Source organism: Hevea brasiliensis, chromosome 6 (assembly GCF_030052815.1).
Source record: "Hevea brasiliensis isolate MT/VB/25A 57/8 chromosome 6, ASM3005281v1, whole genome shotgun sequence".
NCBI classification, from domain to species: Eukaryota; Viridiplantae; Streptophyta; class Magnoliopsida; order Malpighiales; family Euphorbiaceae; genus Hevea; species Hevea brasiliensis.
In genome coordinates, this window is record NC_079498.1 from 11,896,484 (window position 1) to 11,912,295 (window position 15,812).

Below are 15,812 nucleotides of genomic sequence, written 5' to 3' on the forward strand. Positions count from 1 at the left end.
AAAAGAGTCCTGAGCTTAATCTCAGCCTTCAATTCTTGGTCTCTTTAATTCCTGACCTTCGGATTTGGTCCTTCTAAATCCACACCCTTCAATCTTACCATCTGAAATCCTGGTCATTCATTTGAAGACCCCCGTTCTCTATAAATACCTAAATGCTTCACTGTAGTGGGGCTCTTTGGTTTTTGGAGTCTAGGTCTTGGTTTTTAGTTTTCAAAATTTTGGTCTTTAGTTTTCGGAATCTTGGTCTTTTGGCTTAAGAGTCTGTCTTTTGAACTGAAGTTCTTGGTCTTTAAGATTTCCTTCGCATTTCGATCCTCTGTTTTCACGTTTCAATCTCTTATCTATCTCCTGAAATATAAAGTTACTAATGCAAAAGAGGCTTTAGAAACTTGTTTTTCTAAAGAATCTTCTCCAAAAGTCCCAATACTCTAGTCCTAGTCTTCGGTAGATTTGCTCGATAGCTTGGTGGTTCAGTCTTGGTTTGTCATTAGGATCCTACCCCTGTCGCTTTAGTTATTTCAAAAGGTGCTTTTGGTCGGCCTATAGGCAAAAATAGTTGGTAATTACCGACAAAAATATAGTTAGTAGGTAAAATTAAATCAAAAAATAAAAAATAAATTTTAAAATGCCAAAAACAGATACCGACTATTTTCTATAGTTGGTAAATACCGACTATTACCAATTTAGTAGGTAACATTAAACAGAAAAATAAGAAATGAAATTATAAAATGTTCAAAAAAATATACCAACTACTCATTATAGTTGGCAATTACCAACTATTTCACATTTAGTAGGTAAAATTAAACAAAAAAAAAAATAAAATTGTAAAATACTCTAAAAATATACTGATTACTTATTATAGTTGGTAATTATCGACTCAACTGAATTTAGTAGGTAACATTAAAAAAAGTATAAAATGAAATTTTGAAATGCCAAAACATATAATGACTATTTATTTTAGTTGGTAATTACCGACTAAAAGAAATTTAGTAGGGAAAATTAAACAAAAGTAAGAAATAAAATTTTGAAACAAAACATATACCGACCACTCAATATAGTTGGTAATTACAAACTAAATTGGATTTAATAAGTAAAACTAAACCAAAAAATAAAAAATAAAATTTTAAAATACCAAAAACTATCACTAACTACTCTTACAGATGGTAATTATCCATTATTTCAAATTTAGTAGGTAAAATTGAGAGAAAAAAAAAAAGAAATGAATTTGTAAAATGCTAAAAAAATATACCAACTACTCGTTATAATTGGTAATTACCGACTATATCATATTTAGTAGGTAAAATTAAAAAAAAGGAAATGAAATTGTAAAATGCTAAAAAAAATATCAACTACTTGTTATAGTTAGTAATTACCGACTATTTCAGATTTAATAGTTAAAGTTAAACAAAAGAACAAAAGAATAAGAACTGTAATTGTAAAATACTCCAGTAATTACCAACTACTTTATATTTAATAGGTAAAATTAAATAAAAAAAGAAATAAAATTATAAAATGCTTAAAACTTATACCGACTAGTCATTATAGTTGGTAATTACCGACTAAAATGAATTGAGTAAGTAAAATATTTATTTTTTTATGTTTATATTTTATTTTTAATATTAATAAAAATAATTTATTTTTAATAATTTTAATAAAATTAAATAAAATTCTCAATTTTCTTTAAAAAAAATTAGCACTTTTTTATTTTTTATTTTTTAAGAAAGTAAAATTCCCTCCAATTTTTGCCTCTTAGCGCATTCCAAGATCCAAAATCGAAAATCCCTTTTCCTCCTGTGCTCTCTCCTTATTTGCCTCGTCTGTCCCATTCGACTTCCACGATTGCCACTGCTGCTATTTGTGAAGGAATCGGGGAAACATGGCCTTCAATCCCGCTAATCTGTGGGTGTCACTAGGGCTGGGTCTCATTGGGATTCTCTTCAAATCTTAAAAAGCTCCTTCTCTCTCTCTCTCTCTCTCTCTCTATATGCACCGTCCCTCTGCTATGAAACTTCACTATTCTTGATGATCTCAATTGAGAAACTTGGCTCATCGCTCTTAAATCTCAACCAAGAAACTGGTCTTTCACAATCCCTGCATTTCTAAATGAAAATTTCATCTTGCACCCAATATTTTACACATAAGTACTCGTTTGTTTCGCCCATTTGCTCAAGGGAAAAAAGGAGAAGAATTTTCCTCATTTTTCTCCAGAGGAAAGGAAATCTTACCAAAACTGCTCTGCCACATCCCTCAATTGTTCAGGTTTCTTTTTCTCCTCAGATTTCCACTCACATTTCTATTTCATTTTTCTTATTTTTGTTAATTACCGTTTGGTTGCCTAGAAAAATGTTGCAAAAGGAACAAAAATGTTATTTTTGTTTTTCGGAATCACATTATAAAATTTTGCATTAAGCTTCAAAAAATTCTTCTCCTTTACTGGATTATGGTTTCCTCATTATTGAAACAGAAGCTGTTATTTTTCGATATTGGTATATTATTTGAATTATGTGGTTGAGCTGGAATTAAACGGCAATTGAAAATGCAGTAGGGGAAAAGGCACCATCATTCATGTGTATCATGTTTGATTTGCTGTTTACTAACTGTTGATTTATTTCTGTTCAAGTTTTCATAACTTCTTCTTCTTGTGGGCAGGCACAAGTTCTATTGACATGTCTAATCTTCAAAATGATCCACTTTTGCAAGTGGAAACGACCTGTGGATCCCTCCTTTATGAATTGCAAGTTTATTAAATTTTAAGATAAAAGATACAATCTACTCCTTTGCTTTGTTTAGATACAAAACTTTTCTTTTTCTTCTATTCTATCATGAAAATAAGATCATTTGGGATGAGTTTGTGGAGTTAAATACTGATAGAGATAGAATGCTGCTTGAGCTTGAACAAGAGTGTCTTGAAGTATACAGAAGAAAGGTGAACAAGAGTTCCTCAATTTTCATAAGCAGAAGCAACATCAATATGCCAATTAAGGTAGATTTGAGTTCCTCAATTTTCATAAGCAGAAGCAATATCAGTATGCCAATTAAGTGGTTTAAACTTGTGGAGAATATAAACAAATTCTTTTTCGATGCCATATTCCAATTGAATTGTTTATTATGTTCTATAGTTGAGTACTTTATGAGTCTAAGTAGATGGGATAGAAAATGTTTGTGTGTGCTTGGTTTTATATGCATACAATTCCTGACATATCCATATTCTGTTTTTCATGATTAAAAGAATGAAATTTTTTTTTTGAGAAATACTTATTTCCAAGATCTATTATTTTCATGAAATTGATTGCCCTGGTGGTTATTTTGTTCCCAAGTTCTGATATTTTGATAAAATAAGTGTTAACTTTTATATCATGTCCAATATGTTGTAGCTGTAGCTTAAATTTCCTGTCAGTCAAGATTTTTTTGGTGCTTTCGGTTAATAAAGTAAAATACATTATTACAATGCTTCAGACTTCACAGAGAGAACTGGATATGATGATGGAAGCCGGTGCTACAGCTGTTGGTCTTGGACCACTTCATCTGTGTGTTGAAACTGCAACAATGGCACTTTTGGCAACTCTGATGTTATGGTCTGATGCTCAGCAATTGTCTAATGCCTATATGCGTTTACAAGCAAGATTTGGGAAATATTTTGCATCTTACACTGCTCTAGCATCTGTTAGATTCAGATATATCCCAAGAAAATGGCTTATAAGAACTAGAAGATGATACCTTGCTTTAGTATATGATACAAGTAAGGATGCAACAAATTATACCGTGTAAGTAACGGAAAGAAAGAAATAATTGCAATATTTGAAACCTAACTTTTGTTTTCAGTGTCAATTTTTATTGTGATGTTAACTTTATCATATATTTGTTTTCAGTGTCAATTTTTGTTTTCAGTGTCAATTTTGTTAACCATAACAAACAGGCAGATTTGGTGTCTTCTATTCTATTGGTTGGCCTTCAGCAACTAAAAGGTCTACTTGGGATCAATCATTTCATCACCAAAGCTGATGTAGTCTCTGTTCTGGAGTCTGTTTTCACATCAATAAACCATCCAGTAAGCTCTATTGCTCCAGTAAATAGTTCATCAATCCAGGGGATTTTCTTTGACAACTCAGAAATTGGAAGAAAACCTTATCTTCTTCATTCTTTTCCCAGTACTTCTTTATTTCAGAACATTAATCAGGGTCTTTAAACAAGTATTTAGTGTTAAATTATGTACATTTGGTAGATTTTCACAAATTTAACGAACCAAAAATGTTACTAGAAGGTGCAATGTGCTACCCTTAAAATGTCTGAACTGCTACAACATGCAGATAAATGTAAGTTATAGGAATTGCATCCTAGTTTCCTGCCATGTATAGTAGGACTAGATGTAGAAATAATAAATAATAGTCGTGTGGGTAATAAGAATAGAATTAGTTAGGTGTCCACTAGTATGTTAGAGGGAAAAGTTGTTAGGACAGTTACTGAGGTTGCAGTAGTTATAGGGGCAGGAATTTGAGTATAAAGGGAGCTGGAGAAGATCTTTGTAAGGCATTCCAGAACTAATATCAAGGCAAAATATCTCTTTTCTCTTTTCTTCTCTTCCTCCTTCCTTTTCTTTCTCTATTTCCTTTCTAATTTCTACTATTTTCTGTGATTAAGAACTTGGTTGCGTGACATTTCCTTGATAAATATTCCATTGGAAAATAATATGACTCATTCTTGCTTGCTTATATATATATATTTTTTTCATGGTACGGTGGTTTTAGTAAATTTTCAAGTGAGTTGCCAGATATATACCATTCCTACTGTGGATGCATGGCACTCAGTCTCTTGGAAGAACCTGATCTTAATTCACTCGATCTTCTTTGAATTGGGAATAACAGATGTTGCTGCCTTGGGAATCTGACTTTATTTTATTCTTCTTTCTATGGCTTTGTAGTGTTATCCAATTTATTATCGCTGCCATTCTAAAGTGTTATACACGAGGATTACTTCTTGCTGGCAAGATGATTATTAATGTAATTTTTTAACCATATTAATGTAATTGTTATACATTGTATGAAATATTTTAATTTAATGTATATATGAATTTTGATTTTATGGTATTAATTACTATTGCAATTGAAAATGGGCTATTGATGGATTAAAAACTAAATTAATAAGAATTATGATAAATTTGTATAAAACATAGCTACTATTTATTTAGTTAGTAATTTATTTTCTTTAATAATTAAAAATCACCAAAAATTAAAGTAGTTGGCATTGTTTTTCATTATTTTATTTTAATATTATATTATTTAAAATGAAAATTAATATAAAACATTATCTACTATTTATTTAGTCAGTAATTACCGACTAATAAACAATAGTTGGTAATTACCTGCTATTTATGTCAGTCGGTAATTATCGATTAAATAGTAATTGGTAAATAGTTGCTAATTCCTTTATTCCCTACGATCTGCTTATGATAATACCGACCATATTTCTACCAATTACCTGCTAAACTTTTGGTCGGTAATTTTACCAACTAATGAATTAGTCGGTAATTTAGTCGGTAATTTTACCGACTATACTAGGATGGTAGGTAAAATTAACTGACAAGTTATTAGTGTACTATTTTCTTTTAGTCGATATTTAGTCGGTAAATGAAGTTACCAACTAAAATCTTTCTAAAATAGTCGGTAATTTTAGTAGCTAAATTTTTTATTTCTTGTCTTAGCAACCCCATTGACGCTAGACATCAGCATTGGCTCTCTCGTCACCCTTATAGCTCTTTTCAGGTAAATGCCTTAATAGTCCTTCCTTTGATTGGATACAATTAGGTTGTATTTGTTACGTAAGCTAGAATATGAGCTATTAGAACATTTAATCACGCTGAACTTCCAGATTAAATTTGGGTTAGATTAGTCTATCTCACAAATTTTACTTTTTGCTTGTTACAGTAACACACGTGTCGTTTCAAAAATACATTTCTCTTTACTTTTATTAATATAAGAATAAGAGTTCGGGTGGTATAAATGTTACTTAAGGATCAAAAGAATAGAGAAAAGTTCGGATAGGAGAGGTGAGGTAAATACGAAGGTGTTGACATGGAGAATTCAGATCAGGAATAATGAAAGTGAAAGGGTTTGACATAATGAGTTCAGTTCAATGTAAAGAGTTCGGGTTCGATTAGAGAGATCAGAAATAATAAAGGCAAGAAGGTCAAATATAAGTTTGGGTAAATATGGAGAGTTAGGGTGATTAATAAGAGATCGAAAATAAAGAAAGTGAGAAAAGAGTTTGAATAGTAAGTAAGAGATCGGGAAATAACGCGCCATTTCCCATTTTGCATATTCACGTAAAATCGTCTTATTCTTTACATCGCTTTTTTCGAAATATTCCCATTTCTAGCTGAGTTTGGGAGAGAGTCCTTTCCTTGAATCCCTGCAGTTTTACATTTTTATTATAAAGCTCATCCTTTATAAATACGGGAGTTCGGGAGAGAGTCATTTCCTTGAATCCCTGCAGTTTTACATTTTTATTATAAAGCTCATCCTTTATAAATACAAGAGTTTGGGAGAGAGTCCTTTTATTGAATCCATGCAGGTTTACATTTTTATTATAAAACTCATCCTTTATAAATATGGGAGTTTGGGAGAGAGTCCTTTCCTGGAACCCCCTCAGTTTTATGAAGCTCATTCTTCACAAATATGGGAGATCGGGAGAGAGTCCTTTCCTTGAAATCCCTAATGTTAATTTATTTTCACATAAACCTTACGAACTCTTATTTTTAAAATTTATCAAACACATCATCATAATGTTCGGTTCGCAGGAGAGTCCTACCAAGAACCCTGAATTATATATGGGGAACCCATGGAGAGTCCTTCTTAGAGTCCTCATGCTTATATTATTAAAGGAGAGTTCTTGCTTCAGGTCCCTTAATCGAACAAATATCTAAGTTACAAGACATTAAATAGTTTGAGATGAAACGATATGGGTAGAGGTTTTACAGGTAATTATGCCGATGATGAGATTTTTCTTCATTGACAGAGAGTCCTCATTAATGAAGGGAACTCTCTAGGTGTTAATTAACACATTCCTTTTGAATTAGAGTTCTAATAAAAAGGAATGAAAATCTATACCCGTATTGGTTCATGAATATTCACTACACATACTGCACCCTCAATAATTTGAATGCCAATGATGAGGTACATGATACGTGAGCCGAGAGTCCTCCTTATTCATTATGAATCTCTAGGGACCAAATAATACCTCTTCAGAATTAGAGTCCTAATTTCGGGGAGGGAGGAATTTAATAAAACACATTTATAATAAATTTAATAAACATAACCTCAACTCACTTTGAGGCCGTCCCACTTACTCGTGTTCTTGAGAAACCCAGAATAGTGAAATATCAAACATTCCTTTAATAAATAATGGGAACCAACATCGTAATTTTAACCCCAAAATCATCCGTCTTAAATTTTAAATAGCACATCATTAAATCTATTTGCCCTCATTGAGAGACGATGTGGGGTGCCTAACACCTTCCCCACATGTATACAGATCCCAAACCTAGAATCTCTGTATTAAAAGTAGCATTAAGAATTTTTAGAACAATAAAGTTTTCTTTAATTTTCCTCAAAATTAAAGCGGCAACTCCTCACTTTCCCATTTCGATGAGAATTGTTCGGCAACCGCAAAAACTTGATGGCTTACTATAGAAGGCACTAAATATTATAGTTGTTTTCTACTAATTTAAGTTTATCAAACACAATAGTGGTAATAGGATTCATATAGTTAAGCCCAAACTCAAAGTTGGCATTTTGCATGATAGATTGATTTTAATTCGATGTTTAATTTCCACACTTAAGCAAACTTAATTGAGTTATAATAAGATAAAAACATTAAATGATTTTATTTGAAGAAAATTGAACAACTTTAAATAGTAAAATAATTTAGATACTTAAGCAAGGGTAAGTGAACATAAGTTAATTAAATTAAATCTATATGGCCCAAATGGGCTGGCCAGAGGCTAATTGAGTTGCTGGTTTGATATATAAATTATTTTTTCTTTGCAAGGGTGTTGGGTCCTACTAGATTTCTATCATGATTGTGGGGATGTTGTTTGCTTCTATTGAGTTTGTTATCTTTGTTACAGATGAGTATTTGGTACATGTATAAAGGTTATTCGAGCATACCTTCTTCCTATTCCTGGTAAGATTAGTGTCCTCACTTATGGTCCCTAGTCTTAAGTTGATGTTCAATATTCACCTAGCATCATCATCATCATCATCATCATCATCATCATCATTATTATTATTATATACTTTGTCATGTTCATAGATACATTTTATATAAGTGTGTATTAGTTACAAATTTTAGAACATTTAATCTTTATTGCATTTTTTATTGCCTATGTTATGTGTGTGTTTGTGGATTGGATAGGTCATGCTTAAGCTGACCTCTTTGGTAAGGTATATGGTTATAGATTGGTTAGGATAAGTAAATTGAGAACACTCACTAGCCCTGCATTGGAATTTAAGAGAAAGTTTGCTCTTGAGCTTAGCTCGTTGGCAAGTATGGAATAAAAGACTTGGTATTAGGGATCAACTCCCACGTGTATGTATTAAATTCAAGGTGCATGCATGGTTCCAAATAGTTCCTTTATGCACTTATTATTTGCCTACTTACTATGTGATGTTTTATGTGCATTCCAAATCATGAGTATATAACTAGACTAGTTATAAAAGCTAAATACGTATTTGGTATCAAAGTCTCTAAGTCAAACACTCATTCATGTTCAATTTTTATTCCCAAATGAAAGGAGAAGCTAGCTCATTTCACATCACACTTGCATTCTTCCATCATAGGATATTTGCTATAATTTGATTTTTAATATGTTTACTATTATTCTTAAATACTTCGCATAGACAATAGCATTTATTATCTTATTGCATTATGCGTGTCTGATATAATATACTTTATGAATGATGCACGGATATTAGAACTGAATTGGGCTCCCATATTGAATATGTATGCGAGGGTTTGATTATAGATGTATATTGAGTTATGATTAATGAGTTGAGGGTGAATTGAGTTTCCTATTTGAGTATTGGTTGTGTTATGCAGGTCAAGAAAGTTAAAACTCCCTCTTGAATTGTCCTAATTATAGCAAGACTCTATCTGTTTGATTTCTAGATTGTTAAGTTAGATTTATTATAGGTTTCGAGGGCCTAATGTTTGTCTAAGTCTTAATGTCAATCACATTCCACGAGATTGAATTATGACACCAAATAAAGTTCATGGTTTAAAGGTGTATTAAATGCAACGACTTTAAAAATAATGGTAGAGTATAAAATATTTACAATTTTATAGATGACGATACATTACATAAAATTAATGGTCATATCTAATATGTCAATTGAGGTTGCAAACAGGTGAAATTAGATGGGTCAAGTTTGAATCACTCAAATTCAAGTCATTTCAAATTATCAGATTGGTCAAGTTTAAATCATATTGTTTTGATTTGCAAGTTGAATCAAGTTACCTCTTAAGTCACTATATAGAATTTTAAGTCATAATTAAATCAATTTTATTAGTGAAAAATAATCAAGAAACACACATATATTAGAAAAATAGATAAAGAAGCACAAACCCATAAGTTTTTATGTGGCTCGGCAAGTATACCTTGACCACAAATAGTATCTTGCTTTTTCCACTTTGAAAGGAGAATATTATAGCCTTATTTATAAACCAAATACAAATAGGATTTATATAACTTCTACATAAAACTGAACCTTAAAATTAGCTTTGCAATAATATGCCAACTACGTTAATAATAATACTTGAAAAATCGTCATATGGCATAATCTCTATTTTATTTTCATTTTTGTATTTCTTTTATAAAAAAAAAAAAAAAACTTATCATCTTAAACATCAAATTTTTATCCAAATATTTTCGGATTTCAACTACAAAATTATCTAAAATTCTTTTTACTGCATTTTTTAAAAATTTTGAAATTCTTAAATTTACAATTTTAGGCATTATAAAAATTTTGCTCATCATATTATATATCTCTAAAATTAATTATTTTTTAATTAAATTTTTGGTAAGATTAAAAAAATATTGAGTTAATTTTTTAAAAATAATATTAATATATACTTAAATAATTAATCACTAAAAATTATTTACAAAATTTAAATATTTATTTTTAAAAGTAGTTCTTATATTTAAAAAAAAAAATCAATAATGATGCTTTAGAATTTGTCGACATATGTTTTATTTTTACATTGTTTATCCATTTAATGGCATATGCCAACTAACTTAAAAATAATATATAATAATTTGTTAACTTATTTCGAAATTTAAAATTAAATGGTGTACATTTTTATATTGTTATCAAATACAAAATTATATTAATTCCCATTAAAAATTTATTTGTTAATATTTAAAATTTAATTATAATTAATTAAAAATTTTATTATAAAAATTTATTATGATTTTTAAAATTATAAAATATACGAAATTAAATATTATTATGTTATTAAAATAAAATAATAAATAAACACACAGGCAAAATTAATTACTAACTTGTACTATATTATAGATGCTGCCCTAGCACTCTCAACTACCTACAGACAAGCTAAATGGAAATTACTGATCCTTCACCTATAAAATTTCGCCTCTCTCTCTCTCTCTCTCTCTCTCTCTCTCTCCATATATATATATATATATATATATATATATATATATATATATATATATATATATATATATATATATATATATATATATACAACAAATATGCAATACAAGTTGCCGGTCATTTTAGGTGATCAAAATATTAATTTTTTTTTTTAATTATTCATAGTTTTTGAATCAAAACCTAGGCTGAGTGGGTAAATCTAAATGGATTTTTTTTTTTTTGGTCATACAGGTCATACCAGTTTTTCCCATCGCTAAAACTTAAATTCTAATTCGTCCAGTGGGTTGCGCTGGACACACGGTAATTGTCAATGGACTAATTTTCAATGGAAAAAGGTGAAAGAGAAATTTGAAAAAATAAAACAAAATTGTTATAACTTATCCATGGGTTGAGCAAGAAATAATACCATGATTGATTTTATACATGCTAGATGACAAAGCATCATCACAAGACCACAAGTACACCAATCTCAAACCTTGTTGACACATTTGGATTTCTTGAAATTTGTGGAGGCTCAAAAGTGTGATTTTAAAGAATAATATTAGTTTTGTTAACTTTACAGTTAATGATAAATTGCATAAAACTATTACTCACACCCTAGATCAAGTCCAAGTAAAAATTAAACTTTAGTGGTGAAAATAAGTCACTTCGTATTGATAGCCAAATCATGAACAGATCTTATGGTTTAAAGAAATATTAAATGTAGCAATTTTATAGATAATGATAGATTGCATAAAGCCAATTTTCATACGTTATATAATGCTCACATAAAAAAATAAAACAATATCATTATGTGGTAAAATTAATTATTTTTAGTCAAATGTTAAAATAATTGTTTCTAAAGTAATTAAAAGAGGATAATAATTATTTTCTACTGAGGAAATTGGAATTTAATGCATAATTTTAAATAAAATTTAATTATTCATCTTGATTTGCCAAAAATTTAATATTACTTCCTCCATCTCATTGTGATTGATGATTTAGAAAAAAAAAATCTCACTTTATTTACTGAAGAAAGCATTAATTTTTTTTTTTCAACTTTATCCTTATCTATTATTATTCCCAATGCATTTATCTTTTCTTTACACCTTTCAACATTCTAATAAGGCTACTTAAGTCAATTATAAGAAATTTTTTATAAAAATAATATTATTCAATCATTTCCTTAATCCTTGCGCAAAAACCTTGAAAAGCTATTGAAATTAGATGGAGGGAGTACATTTTTAATAATTCATGACAAGAAATCTCTGAGCCAGAAACAAATTTTGAAAACAGGTTAATTCTATTTGTAATTTGAAACAACTCTAAAACAAGTTATAATTAGGAACATTAGAAACAGATTAAGAAGGTTCTAAAAATGAATACTCGAAATGGATAAGATTTCATTTCTAAATAGCGGAGAAAAATTGAAGTTAAATTTTGCATCGAATTAAAAATAGATAAATATTGAAATTTTGAAATGGATTAAATATCGTTTCTAATTTATAAACATAAACTCTGTCCATTTGCAAATTCACACCTTAATTAATTTTCTTTATAATATTTAGTTGCAACTTTATAAATGTGCAGCAAAGCATCTCTTCCTCTCACTGAAGCTCAAATTTCTAACTTGTGCAGTGGGTTGGGATGGACACATGGGAAGACTAATTTTCCATGCAAATAAAGTGAAAGAGAAAAATGGAAAAAGGAAACAAAATTATTATACCTTGTCCTACGGGTTGAGCAAGAAATAATACCGTGATTAACTTTATATAATTTGTCTAGAATTTTTGTGATTATGGTGTTGCTCGATGACAGAGCATCATAACAAGGACCATACACTAATCTCAGGCCTTGTTGATCCATTTGAATTTCTTGAAATTTGTTGAAGCTTAAGCGTCTGATTTCAAAGAATAATGTTAATTGTGTAAACTTTAAAGTTAATGATAAATTGCATAAAACTAATAGTCATACAGTAAATCAACTCCAAGTACAAGTGTGTGTGTGTATATATATATATATATATATATATATAAAACATTAGCTTTAATAATAAGTTGCTTCATATTGACAAACAGAGCTTATGGTTTAAAGAAGGATAAATTACAATTTACTCCCTGTAATTTAGTTAAACTTACATATTAGTCCCTTTATTTTTAAAAGCCATCCATTGAGTCATTGATATTCTAATAAACCAATAAATTAACCTATACTATCAGAATCACCACTAATTTTATTAAAAACAATCAAAATACCTGTGACGCCCCTCACCCGTCTACAGTGTAGCCGAGCGAGGAGTGCCACAATCGGTGCCGGAGCACCCTATCTTGTCTTATCATATTCATTGTAAATTTTTAATATCATTTAAAAACATGTATTCCATATGTAGAAATTTTTTTTTTTATAACAATTTATTTCTGTGGATACCCGGGCAGAGCCTTCTCTGTTTAATTGGCATCTGGCGGGTTTCACTAGTTACTTGTTAACAACAATTTCATATCTCTACATGTCATATCATGTCATTTCTGCTCATACAATTTCAAGTTCATTCATTCATCTAGAAATTCATATGCAGAAATTCATAACTTTATTTACAATCCAAAATATGTATTTACAATTTTTATTTACATCACAAACTAGTAATTACATCATAATTATACATAATGAACCAAAATACTAGTCTATACATGGGCCCTACCAAAAAACAAAAGACTGGTGAGGTGACTCTAGACTGTATGCAAATCTGGTCAATCATGGTCGAGAACACTACTATGGCGATTCTTCTTTGTGGCTGATCTCTCGATACCTACGCGATGGAAAATCCAACGCGCTAAGTAAATTGCTTAGTGGTGCATAATCTTAAAGCAGAATAACTAAATAATTTAAAATGACGATAATATGTGTAATTTCATAATTCTAGGTCAATGGCATATTTTATAACACTTTGGAATCAATATTTTTATCAGGATCTTATCTTTGCATATATTTCATTTTCAGTCTCCTTAAACTCATATCAGTAAATTGTCATCAATTCTAAGTCATTTATAAATTTCCTACACTTTGGGAACAGTTAAATTTAACAGTATCTTTTTTGTTCATTACTTGTACAGTCTAAGTCATTTATGACTTTTCTGTACTTTGAAAATAAATTAATTATCAGTATCTTTTCTGTTCATTTCTTTATACAGTCTAAGTCATTTATGACTTTTCTGTACTTTGAAAATAAATTAATTATTAGTATCTTTTCTGTTCATTAATTTCATTCTCTGGCTTTTTAAACTCACATTAGAGTCATTGGAATCATATCAGTGTATTTTATGTCATATCAGTGTATTTCATGTCATATCTGTATATTTGTGCCCAAGTAACCTATAACAAACTATAATACTGGATACATGGGAATATACAGATTAGACAGCCATATGTCTACCCTGTATACATCTGTCAGGCACGAGGCCTGCTATCAGGATTGTAAAGCCAGAAATAAGGTTAGACACAATGGCCAATGGGTAGGCATATAGCTTGTAGAACAATCATATCAGACATATATTGTCAGTTCATGATTTGCTCTGTAAGCAGTACTGCTATCTGTGGTCCCTAATTGGTATACCAATCGATCCAACTATATAAATATAAGCCTAGGTTTACTATGGGCAATTTAGTACTATTAAGGGTTCATAACATATTGTTATTTCACTTCATGTACTATCTATGCTTTATACCATTTTCATATCATTATAATGGGAACATATGTCCCAAGTACATATTCATATTTCTTATGTATTTAGCACTCTCATTATTTTATGTCATGTACTATACATAGTCATAGTATTGTTACTTCATATATGATGGAAACATAGGTTCCAAGTGTATTTTCCTATGACTTATGTATTTAGCAAACCATTTAGGTAAATTTACATTTTATATATATCAACTGATTTCATGTCACCTTGTAGTGGGAAGGTAGGTCCCACATACCTATTTTATGTAATTTGGCATGTAGTGACTTATTAGGGATAAGTCCTTACTAAAAATAATTTAATTCAAGAACCTTTCTTTAGATTCAGTTTCAATGTTTTGACTTTACATATCAAATTGAGCAATTACACATTATTACTTATTTCTTTGAAATGTACATATCACTTTATAGTGGGAAAATAGGTCCCACATACTCCTCTCATATGGTTTAGTGTTTAATGGCTTGTTTGGGTTAAATTCCTACCATAAGATAATTTATCTCATGGACCTTTCTTTGATTTCAGTTTTTGTGTCTTACTTTACCTATCCATATGATCAGTTTGTAGCCACTGTTTGGCCACACTTCCTTCATGGAAGTTGTTCCTCCATGTCCTACCTTTATTTTCCCTTTTGAATCATGTCAATTTGATTTTTAGAACTCAAGTTATGGTCAGATAACCATAACTGACTCATTTCTAGATTTTGGTTCCTTAACTAGGCAGCTTTGGACTTAGAGATTACCTAATTGATGGAACATGTTGTATTCACTTTTAGGCATAGTGATCTCTATAAAAATTGTTGTCCTATGTCTTATGATCATTTAGAAATTTGTATCACAATTTTTCAAGTTTTGTGGAATTATTTATGGCCAATTGACTGGGCTGGACTCCTATACCCTGTGTCAACAGGTGTTTAGTTTAGGTCAGTGACTGCGGGTGACTTTTTGAGGTTCTTACAGGCATAATTTGAAGAAGGTATCTAAAATAAAGTTGTAGCCCTGTCTCTCAGGTTTCTGGAAAGGTATAGGTCATCCCAATTGGATTTTTCTAGTGAGAGATATGACTAAAAGACTGTTCTCGGGTCAAGTGAAATTTGGTCAGATTCTAGGTTTTGCTGCAGTGACTTATTCTAACTATTTGACCTAGTTCTCTTAATTTCTAGATTTTGGTCAAAATACCAAATTTATAGGTCTATGTCTTGTGGACATTTTGCCACTGGTTTCACTACATTTGAGTTCTTGTAGACCAAGTTATGGCCATTTTTCCAAAACTGGTCGGGTAAGTTTATGTCCAGGAGTTTCTGGGCAACCTAATTCTGGGCAGTTTTGTGACCCAATTTGGGCCAGCAATTTGATTTAGTTTTTGACATTCTGGGTTTAGTGGTCTTCATGAAAATTGTAGCCCTATATCTAAGATTTTCAATGGT

General features: G+C 30.2%; 1 long non-coding RNA gene across 1 annotated transcript; it reads left to right on the forward strand.

Moving 5' to 3' along the window:
* The first annotated feature begins 1,970 nt into the window (after window positions 1–1,970).
* LOC131180958 (uncharacterized) lies at window positions 1,971–4,668 on the forward strand. Its single transcript, XR_009149616.1, has 3 exons — window positions 1,971–2,259; window positions 2,650–2,983; window positions 3,457–4,668. It is a non-coding gene; the product is annotated as an uncharacterized LOC131180958 (long non-coding RNA).
* The last annotated feature ends 11,144 nt before the right edge of the window (window positions 4,669–15,812 follow it).